Genomic DNA, 13,852 nt, shown 5'->3' on the forward strand with positions numbered 1-13,852 from the left:
GAAAAGTAACCCAGGCGTCCATCAACAGACAGATGGATCAACATTATACGGTTCCCTACACACAACGGAATATTATCCAGCCGTAAAAGGGAAGTGCTAACACTCGTGACCACATGGATGAACCTGGAGAACACAGCCCGGTGAAAGAGGTCAGATACACGAGCGAGGACTGAACGACCCACTTACGCGCGGTCCTTGGAGAAGTCAGCTCCACGGAGACGGAGAGCAAGATGGTGCGTGCGGTGGGTGGGAGGAGCGAGGGTCTAACGGAGAGCAAGATGGTGCGTGCAGTGGGTGGGAGGAGCGAGGGTCTAACGGAGAGCAAGATGGTGCGTGCGGTGGGTGGGAGGGGCGCGGGTCTAATGGGGAAGAGGGTCGGCTTGGGAAGAGGAAGGTTTTGGAGAGGATGGTGGGGACCTTTACACAACAGTGGGAATGGACTTAGCGGTACTGAGGTGTCCATTCAAAAATGGCTCAGCGGGTCAGTTTTATATGTATCTTCTACAGCCAAAAGTAATAAAATGTGTGCTATGAGCCTAAAGTCAACAGTCAAGGAGCAGAGGGCAGAAGTGCTGTGCTGAAGACCTAACAGGAAGCCAGGGCCGCCCCCGAGACCTCCCCGTTGTAGGAAGCTTCCTGGCAGCCAAGGCTAAAAGGGAAATTGGAGGATGACCCAGTGCTCCTTGTCTGATCAGAGGAAGTCATCTAATTCTCTGGGAAAAATAAACGTGCTCTTGGCACAAAGAGTCAGGAGGGATTTTAGCTGTTGATCAGGTTCGTATTAACCTTTGCTTCCTCAGCACCGACAGAACGCCCAGCACCGGCCTGAGAACTTCCAGCGTGTTGATTTTATTTAACCACGCTCGACAAATAAGGAAACGCAGGCCCACACAGGCCCACAGTGACACCAACGGTAAAAGGTGGTTCAGATATCGGAAGGCAGATCCGCCAGGCCAGGGAGCACAGCCTGGGTCCTCCACGTTGCAGACATTCATTGCCCACGTGCTACTTGCCAGTCTCCACGACAGGTATTGGGATGCGGCCACGAACAAGACCCCTGGTGGCCAAGACCTCGTGTGGCCAACATCCTGGTGGATGGAAGAGACAAATACCACATAAGAAGGGAACAAGGAGCTTCTGAGGGATTACCCTGGCAAGATGGGGCCGCACAGGCCTCCCCAAGAAGGCGACACTTGGGCTGAGAGTCTCCTGGCACAAGTGCAGTGGCCGCGCTAAGATGTGGGAGAAGCCAGCCAGGAGGCGGTAACAGCACGTGCAAAGGCCCTGTGGCATGAACCGGCTACACTCCCTGTGGCCGGCACGCAGGGAGACAAAGAACAAAGGGAGAAGAGCTGACGGGAACAGCAAGATGGAAAAGAGGCGGGGGTGTGAAAATTAAGGAAGAAGAGAAGGTCAGAAGGAGACCAGTCAGTCACCCATGCCCAGGGCCCCAGGGAACGTGGCAAAGTGTCTTGGTGGACACTATTCCAACAGGGTGGCGGGAGGCATCACCGGGTCCCAGCACGTTAGGAAGTCGTCAGGAAGCCGGAGGAAGATTCCAGCCACGGGAAGCAGGGAGCCGGCTCAAACTCTGTCATCGTCAAAGAGGGAGAGCAGGCACAGGGGGCAGGGCTAGCCAGCCACGCCAGTGAGGCTGGTGGGTACCTGGGTGCGGTGCGGGCGGGGATGGGCGAAGGGCCATGGAAGGAAGGGGCGTCCTCCGGGGTCAGAGGCCGTGGTGGTCACAGGGGCGTCTCTTCATTGGTATGCTGACTTTCATGGACTTTCGGGTATGTTTTGGTATGCGTGTTTTTTCCCAAGGGAAGAGAGTTTTAAAAGAAAAGAGCCTATTATAATAGTCCAGAAAAAGGAAACAAGAGAGCTGTTGGCAGAAAAAATGGACAGGAGTGGACAGATATGAAAAATCGTCACAGACCACCCAAAGAAAAGTGATTAGGCCTGGCTTCCACCTTCAAAGGCCGATATTCCTTCCCTTTCTCATGGAAAGACATCTCAGTAATCGATGCCGTCATCTGCAAAAAGACAGGGCTGGCCAGGGGACAGCGGGCACGGCTGAGGGCACAGGGGACTAGCCTGGGACCCCCAAGGCAGACAGGGACTGGAGGGAGAGTGCAGGGGACCCCGGGTCTCGGGCCAACCTGAGGTGCAAAGTACTGACCGCAGTGGGGCCCAGGTGGAAGGCACAGAGGGTGTTGGGGCCCATGTGCTTACACTCATGGCCCTGGAGACCCTCCACGGGCGAGCTTGTGAAAACCGGGAAGACCATCCTTCCAGTTTAACAGCCAGACTTCTTCCCCTCCCTTCCCTCTCTTTGCTCATAAAGAGAAACAAACAAACAAAAAAAAGTAAGTAAAATGATTAAAATCTCCTTAAATCCAGAGTGAGAGTTGAGCCTTCATATATAATCACTAATCTCATTACCAACATAAGCAGGTGAAAAATTACAAAGATGAACACCCAAGACTCACAGTCAACCCTCGAGAAAAGAAAATGCTGCTTCTGGCACAGGACGGAGCTGATATTTTCCTTCCCCAGGAGTCAAGACTCTGGAGAGAGGAAACACACTGGGCGGAGCGGTGAGCAATGGCCCTACCCGGGCCAAGGCTGAGCTCATCACCCTCCCCACCTGCGTCCCCACACCCTCCACCCGGTCCCAGGCAGACAGACAGGCATCCAGCCTGCCCGCGGTCCTACCCGCCGAGGACCTCTCGCCCGACTGCCTCCCAGTTGCTAGAAATTCTGATGGTTCTCTACCACCCGCAATCTCTCGGTTAATGCACCCGTCTCCACCACAAAAGGAAAATGTGAGCGTTCCCTGGACATGGCACGGCTTCTCATTCGCCCATCGCACACTCACCCTCCTTCCAAGAAGGGCCCCTGCATTTCATTCTGGGGTCCACACCACTCAATCGCCATGCCATCCGTGCTTCTCATTCCTCTCGCAACAGTGCCTAGCCCAGCGATGGACACCAGGCCGACCTGAGCCCATGAGGCCCAATTCAGGGCCTGTTGCCCTGTTTGCCCTGGGCAAACAGCCCCTCTTGTTCCCACTGTATTAGATGTGAGCTGATTTAACAATGAGGGTCCCTGAAGCCATCGTGTTGTCAGGTGGAGACTGTCTGAGGCTGGAGTCAACTCAAAAACAAACAAAAAAACAAAGGCAAAGCCAAGATATAGGAAAAGAGCGATGGAGTCACAGCGACAGCTGTCGAGTACCTGGATCCAGCCAGACCTGAAGCTAACAGATAAGCTGAGCTCTGCCAGTCATGAACCCATCTTGCTTATGCTTTCCATCACTTGCAACCCAAAGTCTTAACAGATATATGGGCTTATATAAAAAAAAAACTGATGCCTATCATTTTAGGGGTCTCAGAGACTCTCTGGGATTCATGGAACCAGGGTTGAATACCCCTGGCCCAAGGATAAAGTGAAAACTCCTAGGGTTAGCTTTCAAAGTCCTTCACCATCCAACTCCCACCTATCTTTCCTACTCCATTTCTCTGAGTTGCCCTCCACATACGTAATTCCTGCTAAATTCTAAGGCTCTGGTTTACAGCCGCTCATTTTGGCTAATATCGTTATCCCAAACAAGAGTGCCCTCCCTCCTGATTCTCTGCACACCCAAATCTAAGGCCAAGACCCAAGGGCCGGTGGACGGATGAATGGATGGGTGGATGAAGGCACAGATGAAAGCATGAATCACTGGACGGATGAGTGGGTGGGCACCAGAGGGAAGGTGGATGAGAAGGTGGACTAGCAGATGGGTACATGAATTGGCACGTGGATGGACAATGATGAAGAGATGGACGGGTGTCTGACGGATGGCGGTCCAATCAGGGATGATGGGTGAATGAATGGCAGATGGAAGACAGATGGATGTGAAGATGGATTGGTGGATGGAGGAGTAACCAGCCCGTGGATAAATGTCTGGTGGATGGGCAGGCGGGTGGGTGGAAAGATGGGTGAGGAGATGCAGGCAGCGTGGACGGGAGGGTGGGTTAGCAGCGGGGGCAGCAGCATGGGGCCGAAGGGCTGAAGGACAACGGGCTGGCTGGGCAGGAAGTGGGTCAGCAGACAAGCGGATGCTCGGATGGCGGGTGGGCCAGCAGACCGTGAGCAAGTGAGGGGAGCTCTCGCTCCACCAGTGCTCCTCCCAGCCTCCCTGGAAAACCCAGAACAAGGCCCGCAGCTCCCCCACAGGCCAGCGTCTCAGGGGAGTCCTGCATTGCGGTGAACAGTGTGCAAAGCGCGGGGCGGGTGTCAGACTGGCTCACGTTCACAGCCCAGCGGAGCCCCCTCCTGCCGTCTGAGAGGCTCCACCTCTGAGCTTCCTTTTCCCCGTCTCCATCCAGAGAGGAGAACACGCTGCCCTCGCAGGGCGCCGTGGGATGAAATCGAAACGTAGCTGCAGCGGCCAGCCCAAGACCTGGTCCAATCGAGCTGACGATAGTTCCCACTCTATTAAAAATTGTTCCAGCGCCTAGAATAAGAACGGGGCCTCCTCCTCCCGTTTTATGAGACTAGGGAAAGTCCTGATACCAAAAGCAGACGTGGACACGACAAGAGTGAGGTACCAGCCAGCCTCACTTATGAATCGAGCTGCCAAGCCCTAAGTAAAATATCAGAAAGTTGAATCGAGCAGCACATTACAGGAGTAATAATACATCGTGTCCAAACAGGGCTTACCTCAGGAATGCAACCGCCGTACAACACTGAAAAATCAAGGCAATTCCCTAAAAGACAAATTCGATGTGAGCCTTTCAATAGATGCTACTCAGTAAGCTTCAACATTTTGTGATTAAAAGCCCTGAGAGAAGTCAGTTGCTCCTGGTACAGCAGATCATCCACTCGGTCCTTATTGGAGGGGCTCCCTCCCTGACAGACATAGAGAATGGGTTCACCCATCACCCACCCCCCCACCACCACACACAGGCAGAATAAACTGGCCTTTACAGGGATTTAATTCCTCTCCTGCGTGTGTGCATGCTGTTATATGTGACTCTATGTGACCGCATGGACTGTAGCCCTCCAGGCTCCTCCATCCATGGGATTCTCCAGGCAAGAATACTGGAGGGGGTCACCATGCCCTCCTCCAGGGGATCTTCCCAACCCAGGGACTGAACCCACGTCTCCTGTGTCTCCTGCATTGCAGGTGGACTCTTTAGCCACTGAGCCACCTGGGAAGCCCAACGTCTCCCCTGAAAGGGACACAAAGGTAGGAGATCACCTCTGGGGTCCACCGTTCCTTCAGAGCCTCCCAAACCAGGCACGTGCCCTTCTCCAGCCCCTGGACTCCAGGGGTCCATGCACACCGAGAAACTGCTGGAGGAGGAGAGGGGAGTCCCCGAGCGGGGCCGGGACCTGGTTCTCTCCCTACCTCCCTACCTACCACGCAGACCGCCTCTGGCTTCCTGTTTTCCTTCTCCATCGGAAGCAACATGCGTTTTCAAGGGAAGCTGAAAGACCAAGGGTCCCTCCACAAGAGACGCATGTCCATTACCTGCGGGTCCGTGTGAGCAGGAGTGCTGGGGCAGAGGGGGGTGAGGTAAGTGCATCTGAGTGCACGTGAAGTCTAAGTGAGTACGCGTGTGGGCAGGTGTGTGCCCCGAGGCACGTTTAAGCATGTAGGAGTACGTGTGCGTGAGTGTGAGCCTGTGCACGCCTGCCCCACTGGGTTCTCAGCTGCGCTGATGTGACCAGGTGTCAGCGCCCATCACACCCCGCGTCCTGTCCGAGCTCAGCGCGGGCAGCTCTGCCCACATCCCTGCGCTCCGGGCTCCCGCGGTGCCCTGGGCAGGCTGGTTCTGCTACCACCTCCCCTCTGCCAGACAGGCCAGATGCCCACGGGGCCAAGGTGGGCAGGTCGCCTCCCCGTGCTGGGAGCTGACATCTGGCGCACATGGGCCGGAGGCGGGGACCCAGCTCTCCTGCTCAGCCCTGATGCTTCTGGTGGGTGGGAGAGTGGGGATGGGTGGCTGGATTCACTCGCCTGGCCCCAGCACAAGACCGGCACAGGATACGAGATGTGTCCTCAACGTGACTGTCGGCTGCGCTCATCCCAGAAGGGCCTTCAGCAACGGGGAAAAACTCACGTGACGTCACCCGGCAAGTCACTGGCCAAGCTGGAGGTGGTGGTCCCACTGTAACCACCGCTGGCATGTGTCCACCCTTCATACAGAAGCCCCGTCTCCTGGGTCCTCCTTTGAGCCTCACGGAGGCCAGGGAGGGACTCTGGGATCGGGGATGGGGGCAGGGAGACAGACAGAGACACAGAGACACAGAGGGAAGCAGCGGCAGGCAGACAGACAAACAGACAGACAGATAGGGATGGGCAGGAGGTGTGATGAAGCGGATGGGCAGGGGGCCGGTCCCGCAGACCCGGGCTCCTGGACCACCCTCCGAAGCATCAGCGTCCGGAAGGCGGTGCAGTCAGGGAGGCTCTGTGACCATCTGGGGCCTCTGCTAGGCCAGCATCCCCATTTATTTGCATGGCCCTGAAATTTAGAAACTTCTTACGGCTGTCCCCAAAGGGCCCCCAAGGCCGTCAGTCAACTCTGCTGGAGCAGAGATGGGCAACAAGTGGGATCAAGCCCTGGACCCTGGAGGTCAGGGTTCAAATGTGAGCCCAGCTCCCCCCAGGCTGTGGGCGGCTCAGAGGATGTGACCCCAGAGCAGACCCGCTCCTGTCTGCTCGTGAGCCCGATCACAACAGCCTCCGGGCAACACGGGCTGACTCCAGAGGAGATGTAAAGACCGCAGCTCGGCACCAGGCAAACCAGGCATTCAATAAAGGACCTGCCTCAGCTCCTCTCAATCTCACGGCCCCTCAGGTCTGCCCAGTACCCTGGGCCCTCTGCCAGGCACACCCATGGCCTGAGCAAACTCCTATTCATCCCTAAAGACCCAGCTCAGTATGCCCCCTGCCAGTCAATCTTTCCTGGGCGTTCACAGCTGCCTTTTTTGCCCTCCCTGTGCCCTGTGTGTGGAGTCCCAACCATTTGGAGTAAGGAAGGCCGGGCTGGAGGTCAGGACTCCACAGCCTCACTCTGAATCTCCAACTCCCCATTTTCCAGGCCCAGGCAGGTGCACGGGCGCCCTGGCCTGGCGGGGTCCTCACCCCACCGTCACCCAGCACCTTGGACCCCTCTTCTCACACTTCAGGCCATTCCTGGGCTCCAAGTGACAGCAGAGCCAGGAGGGCTGGCCCCAGTTTGCAGATGAGGAAGAAACTGAGGCCCTAGGAGGTGAGATGGCCTGAGGCCAGCAGAGTCTGCTCGAAGGCAAAAGCCTCCAGGGCCGCAGGAGGTCGCCCACTCCTGGGCACACGGGGGCTGGTGGCCCCACCCTCTTGGCCACACAGAGGCTCTTGATGCTCCCCGCCAACTACGCCCCCCTGGCAGACAGGCACAGCACTTCCTCACCGCCGCTGACCCAGGCAGGGCTGCCCTGGCCGCCCATATTACAGCGCACGTACCCCCCACCGAAAAGCCAGGCTCCCCACCCTGGAGGAAGGAAATGACCTTTCTCCAAACCAGCACTTTCTTTGCTATAATCTCCATATATGAGAAGACGGGCATTTTTGCAATGCTTCCAGATTCCAACAACCCTGAGGACAATGGTGCGAAATGACGAACGACTTGACCCACAGGGGCCCCGGGAAGGGACCAGCCCAAAGGAAAGGGATTAGTGGCTCCTGCGTGCCACGGTACCCCGAACCCAGGGCAGGATCCGAGGTGGACAGACCTGGCCCCCGCGCAGCCCTGGTCCTCACATGCTGTTTGACTGCAGCCAGCCTCCCACCTACGCTGAGCCTGGTTCCCTGCCCTGTCACCTGCCCAGGCCTCCCGCTGGCCGGCGGACCCTCGCCCCTCCGCTCAGAAATGCCCGAGGCTGCCCACCCGCTACCCTCTGAGCAGGACTTAAGGTCCTCCCTGTCTGGTCCAGGACGTGAGGCCAGCCTCACAGCCCGCCTCGCCTCCCACTCATCCGAGAGGAACCAGTGTTCTGCTCACCCCTCAACGTTCACATTACAGAGAAAGTATCGCCCCCTCCAGGAAGCCCTCCCTGACCACGCCCAAACTCCCAGAGGCTCCGTGCTCTCCCCCAGAACCACTCTGACAGAAGCATTTCAGAACTGCCTAAATGGGTCCCTGGGGCCCTCAGGATGGCTACTGGAGGGACCCTGGGTTGGCCCACACCAGAGGCTGTTCTGAGTGCTGGGTGTGAGGGGGGGACTCAAGGTCCCTCACATGGAAGGAACCCCAAGGCCAGCCAGCCTCTCCCGGCTGCTCCCACACAATCCCCACCCTGGATTCCCAACCTTCCCGGAGGCAGGCTATAACCCCACTCCCAGAAGCCAGGGGTCCCTGAAAATCCCAATCAGATCGGCCTGCGCTCATCTAATTTCTTATCACACCCAGGGTAAAACTGCAAGTCCCCCTGTATCCCCAGATCTGACCACCCCCTTGCTCACGGGGGTCCTTCCTCCAGCTGTTCTGGGTTATAGTCCCTGCTGTGCCGCCTTCCCCGAACTCCACTGGCCTCCGCTGACGTCCCCCCTACAGCAGCCCCACCCCCACCCCGGTTCCCGGCCAGCTTCACCTGCTCTGCAGCCCAGGTGCACCCGGCCGCCTCGGGACTTCACAGTGAGCATCCGTCTGTCTCCCTGAGACAGCGAGCTCTCTGGTGGGCAGAGGAGCTGGTCCTGGCACTGCTTTCCCCAAGGACAGCGACCAGCACCCACTGGGCATCACTCCCTTCCTCCTTCCAACAACCCTAAGAGATGGGTTGTGACGCCATTTGACAGAGGGGGTCCTGTCCCAAAGAAAGCATGGCCTGCGACCAGCAGAGGTGGGATCTGAGCCTTGAGGGTCGCCAAGGCGGGGACTTCCTTGTGCCCAGCAGGCCCCCGTGGTCTGGACCTGTCGCTAAGCTCCAGCCCACTGGCAGGCGGACTGCGGAGGCAGGCTGAGGATGGGCGCCAGTGCCATGGTGCCCACCCCAGGAAGAGCCAGCAGTCAAACCTGGAGAAGGAAACTCCCACAGGAAAAGGGGCAGAGAAAAGGGCGGCATTTTTTCTTTTGTCCAGTTGCCAAACTTTGCAAAACGTGACTTTGCTTGCATCTAATTTTCATCACAGTGGAAACCTTTGTATACCGTGCCAGGAAGAAGTCAGTCTGTTCGGTAGAGCAAGGAACTTAGAAACCGTCCTTAAACATTGCACTTAAAACTCACAAATGAACACTCACCCACCAACTGCTCAGCTGAGTCTGACTCTAATGTAATGCTTAAACAGCGAATACAGTGGTGTGGCTCAAAATCCAAAAATATAAGGCTGGCAATGGCAGTGCCACCTGATCTCACACCCTGGCCCCCACCTGCACCCGCCCTCCAGGCAAAGCACAGGTAACCACTGCAACTCACCCCAGGGCTTCCTCCCAGCGCTTGCCTACGAGCGTATAAGCAAATGCGGGTTCACAGCTCTCACTTGGCACGAGACACACTGTATTTTACACACCGTTCAGCACCTTCTTCTCTTCTCTCGACGGACCTCGAGGATCAGCGCCTCCTTTCTACAGCTGCATAGTACTCCATTGGAGGTTGCACCAACGCCTATTTCTCTAGCATGCATCACCCTGGATCTCAAAGGTCTGTTGATGGCCCTGTCTCCTCACCTCCCCTGTAGGTTCTCAAGGGGGATACCTGCCCTCGGGCCCAGGCCCAGAGAAGGCCTCCCTACTCCCGCCAGCACCCTCTTGGTGGGGGCACACAGCCCTCAGGTTGCACCGCCAGGGAGGCTGTCTTAAAATGGCAATTAGAGCTCGTGGCTCCCTGGATAAACACTTCTCCGCAGCTTTCCAACTCCCTGCCCTGCCCCTCCTCCCCTCCCCTACCAGCTCCAGCCTCCTCCCTTTCAGTCCCTCGTCCCTCGAACACGCCAAGGCTCATGCACAGCACGCCAGGGTCCCACCAAAGGCCATTTGCACCAGCTGCGCCCTCAGCCAGCACGCTCCCATTGCAGCTCAGAGATCCCCTCCTCCGAGGACCCTGTCCTCCCAGCTGGGCTGGGCTGCCCTGTTGGCTTCAGTGCCTTTACAGCAACTACACCTGCCTGAAGTCAACCTAATTCAACTCTCTGTTGCTTCAGTCACCCTACCTGGCAGGCTGGAACTACATCCCAGGACCAGGCCTTCAGTTTAGGGGGGGCAGGTGGTGAGAGGTGGGACATCAGGGTTCAAGAAGCCAGAGGGGAGAGATACCCAGACACTTCCTGGGCAGCGGGCCCCAGGCTCCCCTCCTCAACACCCCATTTCAGGACTGTGAGCCCTGGAAAGCCATCAGACAGAACCCACTTTACAGAAGAGAAGACACAGGGTCAAGGAAGGGCGGAACAGGCCCTTGGCACCCTCCTCCATAGCAGGAACGAAAGCCTCAGAAGGTACAGGGACGAGGCCAGGGGCTGAGTCCAGCCCCCAAGTCCCGCGTGCCGCCCACAGGGCCGGTCCTCAGTCAGTCAGTCAGCAAACTTCCAGGGAGCCATCCACCACAGGCACAGTCAGCTGGCATGAGTTCGGCCACATCCATGCGGCAGAAAGAGAGCAGAGAGTCACAGCAACCAGGCCTTAAGGCAGCCACCGCCCCGCCCCACGCCACCCAGCTAGAGGCCGCCAAGAAGTGGGAACTGGGAGCCTGTCCCCCGGCCTGAGCCCCGCCCTGCAGAGAGCACCTCCTCCTCCAAGGCCGGCCAGGGGTGGGGAAGGGAAGTGCTCCCTGCTCCCCACCACGGCAGACACAGAATTCTGATGTCCAACAGGACACACCGAGGTCCTCCGGAGGCCCTGCAGCCTTGGGGAACTCGGAGTCTGCAGCCTGGCGGTCCTGGAGTCACAGTGACTGCAAGGCCATGTCAGGAAGAGTGTCCACCGGCCCAGGCCCACTTGGGGTGGCCGCTGCTGCTGCAAGAACATCCCAGTTTATACAGCAGGTCTGGAGGGAGCCGCAAATGTGAAAGCGGCCAGCTGGGGACTACAGCCAAGTGGGCCCCGGCCCCGACCTCAGGGGCGGCAGGCAAGCCAAACTACTCAAGGGCACCAACCCCCGGCGACATGGGTCCCAAGCCGCCGGAACCCTGCGATTTCTCACAAGACAGAAATCCGGACTTTTCTGTGAAGCTCACCGATCTGTAAATGCTGACAGCTAATTAAATTTTTAAAAAGAATACTAACGTGCTGAGAGCCAAACCAAACAGGCAGGGCCAGGCTCGGTGGGGGCTGGCAAGTCCGCGCCTCCCAAGTAAGAGCCTCTGACTCCATCCACGCCCTGCCCACCGCCCTTCCCAAAGCTCTGGATCTGGTCGGGGGTTGGGGCGGTGGGCAGTCGATCCAGCAGTAGTTCCCAGGTCCTCCCTTCCTCCTGGGGGAGGGGCGGCGGGGAGGGGGATCTTCAGCCCTGTTTGCATGTGGGGACGGGGACACTCAGAGTCCCAACCACTCAGCCACAGACTCGGGCCAGGCCCAGGCACCAGCTGACCCCAGAAGGGCCCTGCAGCCGCACCGTGATCCGAGGGGCTCGGGGTGATGGCCAGCACCCAAACGTTCTTTCCATTTTTCCATTTCTGGCCGGTCACGGTGACACCTGCTGGCTCAGGCCAGCTTTGGACCAGCCCAAGTGGTGGGCACACACTGAGGTGGGAATGAGACCCTGTGACCGCAAAGGGCAAGAGGGCACCCCTGCCTGGAGAGTAGGCAGGAGAGGATACAGGGAGGGGGTGTGTGGGGGTGGGAGTGAAGAGGGGGGGGTTGGCAGGGCCAGTCACCCCGGCCTGTGCTCCCGGGAGGCACCCAGGCTCCCCAACAAGGGACAAAGCCTCTGGGGGCTTGCCTGGGCCCCCACCGGGGTCAGGAGGGCATGAAGCGGGGTGCCCACGGGGGTGGGGGGGCCGGGGTCCCCCAACGAGGAAGCTATTGGCCTCTGCAGGCATTCATGGTGTGTGTGTGGGAGGGGGGTCTGCTCACCACCGCAGGTATGCGTGTGACACACGGGAGAGGCGTGTGGGACAGACACGTGTGTGGCACACCCGCGTGCACGGCGGCGAGGCACACGCGCTTCACAGGCAGCGGGGTGGAGGCTGGCGTGCGTGTCTGGGGCCGCCCGTGTGCAAGGCACGTGTGGGTGAAACCTGTGCGCGCACAAGAGACGTGAGAGAGCGGAGTGTGAGGGGCCGGGCGTGCGCAGGGGGTCTGGGGTGGGCGTGCGCGGGAGCAGGAGAACTTGGGCCGCCCGCGGTAGGGGGACGCGCGGGGGAGGAGAGCGGTACCAACCGACCAGGGCCCGGTTCCCTCCGGGGCCGGGGGCCGGGGGCCGGACTAGGCGGGGAAGCGCCGCAGAGGGGGAGCCGGGGGGCCCGGGGGTGCGGGCCGGGGTCCGCGTGCACTCACCGCGCTGCGCTCCGTTCGCCCGGCCGCCGGCGTGTCCACCCGTCCGTCCGTCCAGCCGTCGGCGCGTCGAGAGCTCGGGGAGCCCGGCGGCGGCGCGGGGCGGGCCGGGGGGCGGGCCGGGGGCGGGCCGAGCGGGCGCCGGGCCCCCGGGCCGCCCTGCCCCCTCCGCCTCCGGGGCGGGGTCTCGGCCGCGGCCGGGGAGGGGGCCGAGCGCGCGCCGCCGCTCCCCGCCCCGCCGCGCCCCCGGGGCCGGACGTGGCCGCGCCGCGCGTGCGCCTCGAGCCCCGAGCGCCCTGGGCGCGCCCCTTCGCCGACCCGTTTTGGCGCAGAGTCCTCGCCCTGGCCCGGCCGCCTCGGCCAGCTGGGCCTCAGTGTCCCCGCCGGGAAGATGGGCGGGCCTCCCCGAGCATGTTGAGAGGGCCCGAGGGGCCTGGCCGCCTCTCACCCGCTCGCTCCCCGTCTGGGGGTCTCCCACACCACCCCGGCCTGCTGGCACCAGGTCCCAGCCCCCAGCCTCGGCTTGTCCTTTTCCCCAGCCCACACAGCTGCCTGTGGCCACTGTGTGACCTCAGCCAAGGCCCTTGACCTCTCTGAGCCCAGGCTCCTCATCTCTTGAGCAGCCATATCCTGGGCTGTTGGTGGGGAGCCATGGAGAACCCCGTATTATGCCCTCCTGGCTAGGTGCGACAGGCAGTGAACACCCCAAGCTGTCAGCTCAGAAGGTTGAGTGCCCTGACGCTGACCCCCACAGCCGGGGCGGGGGGCCTCGTCCGGCCCCCACTCACTGGGTTTGGCAGCCTTGGAGCTGGCGACAGGACCTACAGGGACAGGCTGCCTTCCCCAGACCTCCCAGGCCCTGTCTCCTGTCCAAGGGCTCAGAACCCGTCCCAAAGCCCACATAAGCAAAACCGGCCACTGCCAGACCGGGGCAGCCCGGTGAAAGGGGGACTGGCCCCCAGACCCCTGGGCCCTGGAGGCCTGGACTCTGCACAGGGACCCAGCCCCGGTCCCTTCCCCACCACCGCTTAGGGCCCCAGAGAGTGAGGATCCCAGAAGTCTGTCCTTCATCGCTGTCTCTCTTTTCGCTGTAAAATTTACACAGCGTGAAATTCATCACGGCAAGTACCATTCAGTGGCGTCCGGACAGTCAGCTTTCTCTGCTAGCGTCTCCGTCCCCATCTCTCTGCTGCTGCGGGTCAACGTCTCCCTGTGTCTCTGGGTGTCTCCTTCAGATGGCCCGTGTCTCCCAGGCTCTCTGGGGGCGTTTCCCCCTCCCCACCGACCCTGTCTCTCCGTCTCTGCATCTCTGCCTGTGTCTCTCTGTCTTCCTCTATTCTTCTCGGTCCCCACATCTCCCTCTGACTCTGTCCTCCGTCTCTGTGTGTGTCTCAGCC

At 59.8% G+C, this 13,852-nt stretch overlaps 1 protein-coding gene across 2 annotated transcripts in view; it reads right to left on the bottom strand.

Moving 5' to 3' along the window:
• The window catches only part of FBLN2 (fibulin 2), a 69,266-nt gene extending 56,740 nt beyond the window's left edge, over nucleotides 1-12,526 (bottom strand). For both annotated transcript variants that reach the window (XM_015459704.3, XM_002697131.6), the window contains exon 1: nucleotides 12,459-12,526. The gene's annotated coding sequence lies outside the window, so the exon portion shown is untranslated. The remainder of the gene's footprint in view (nucleotides 1-12,458) is intronic.
• Between the last annotated feature and the right edge of the window lie 1,326 nt (nucleotides 12,527-13,852).

This window comes from Bos taurus, chromosome 22 (assembly GCF_002263795.3).
Source record: "Bos taurus isolate L1 Dominette 01449 registration number 42190680 breed Hereford chromosome 22, ARS-UCD2.0, whole genome shotgun sequence".
Classification (NCBI taxonomy): Eukaryota; Metazoa; Chordata; class Mammalia; order Artiodactyla; family Bovidae; genus Bos; species Bos taurus.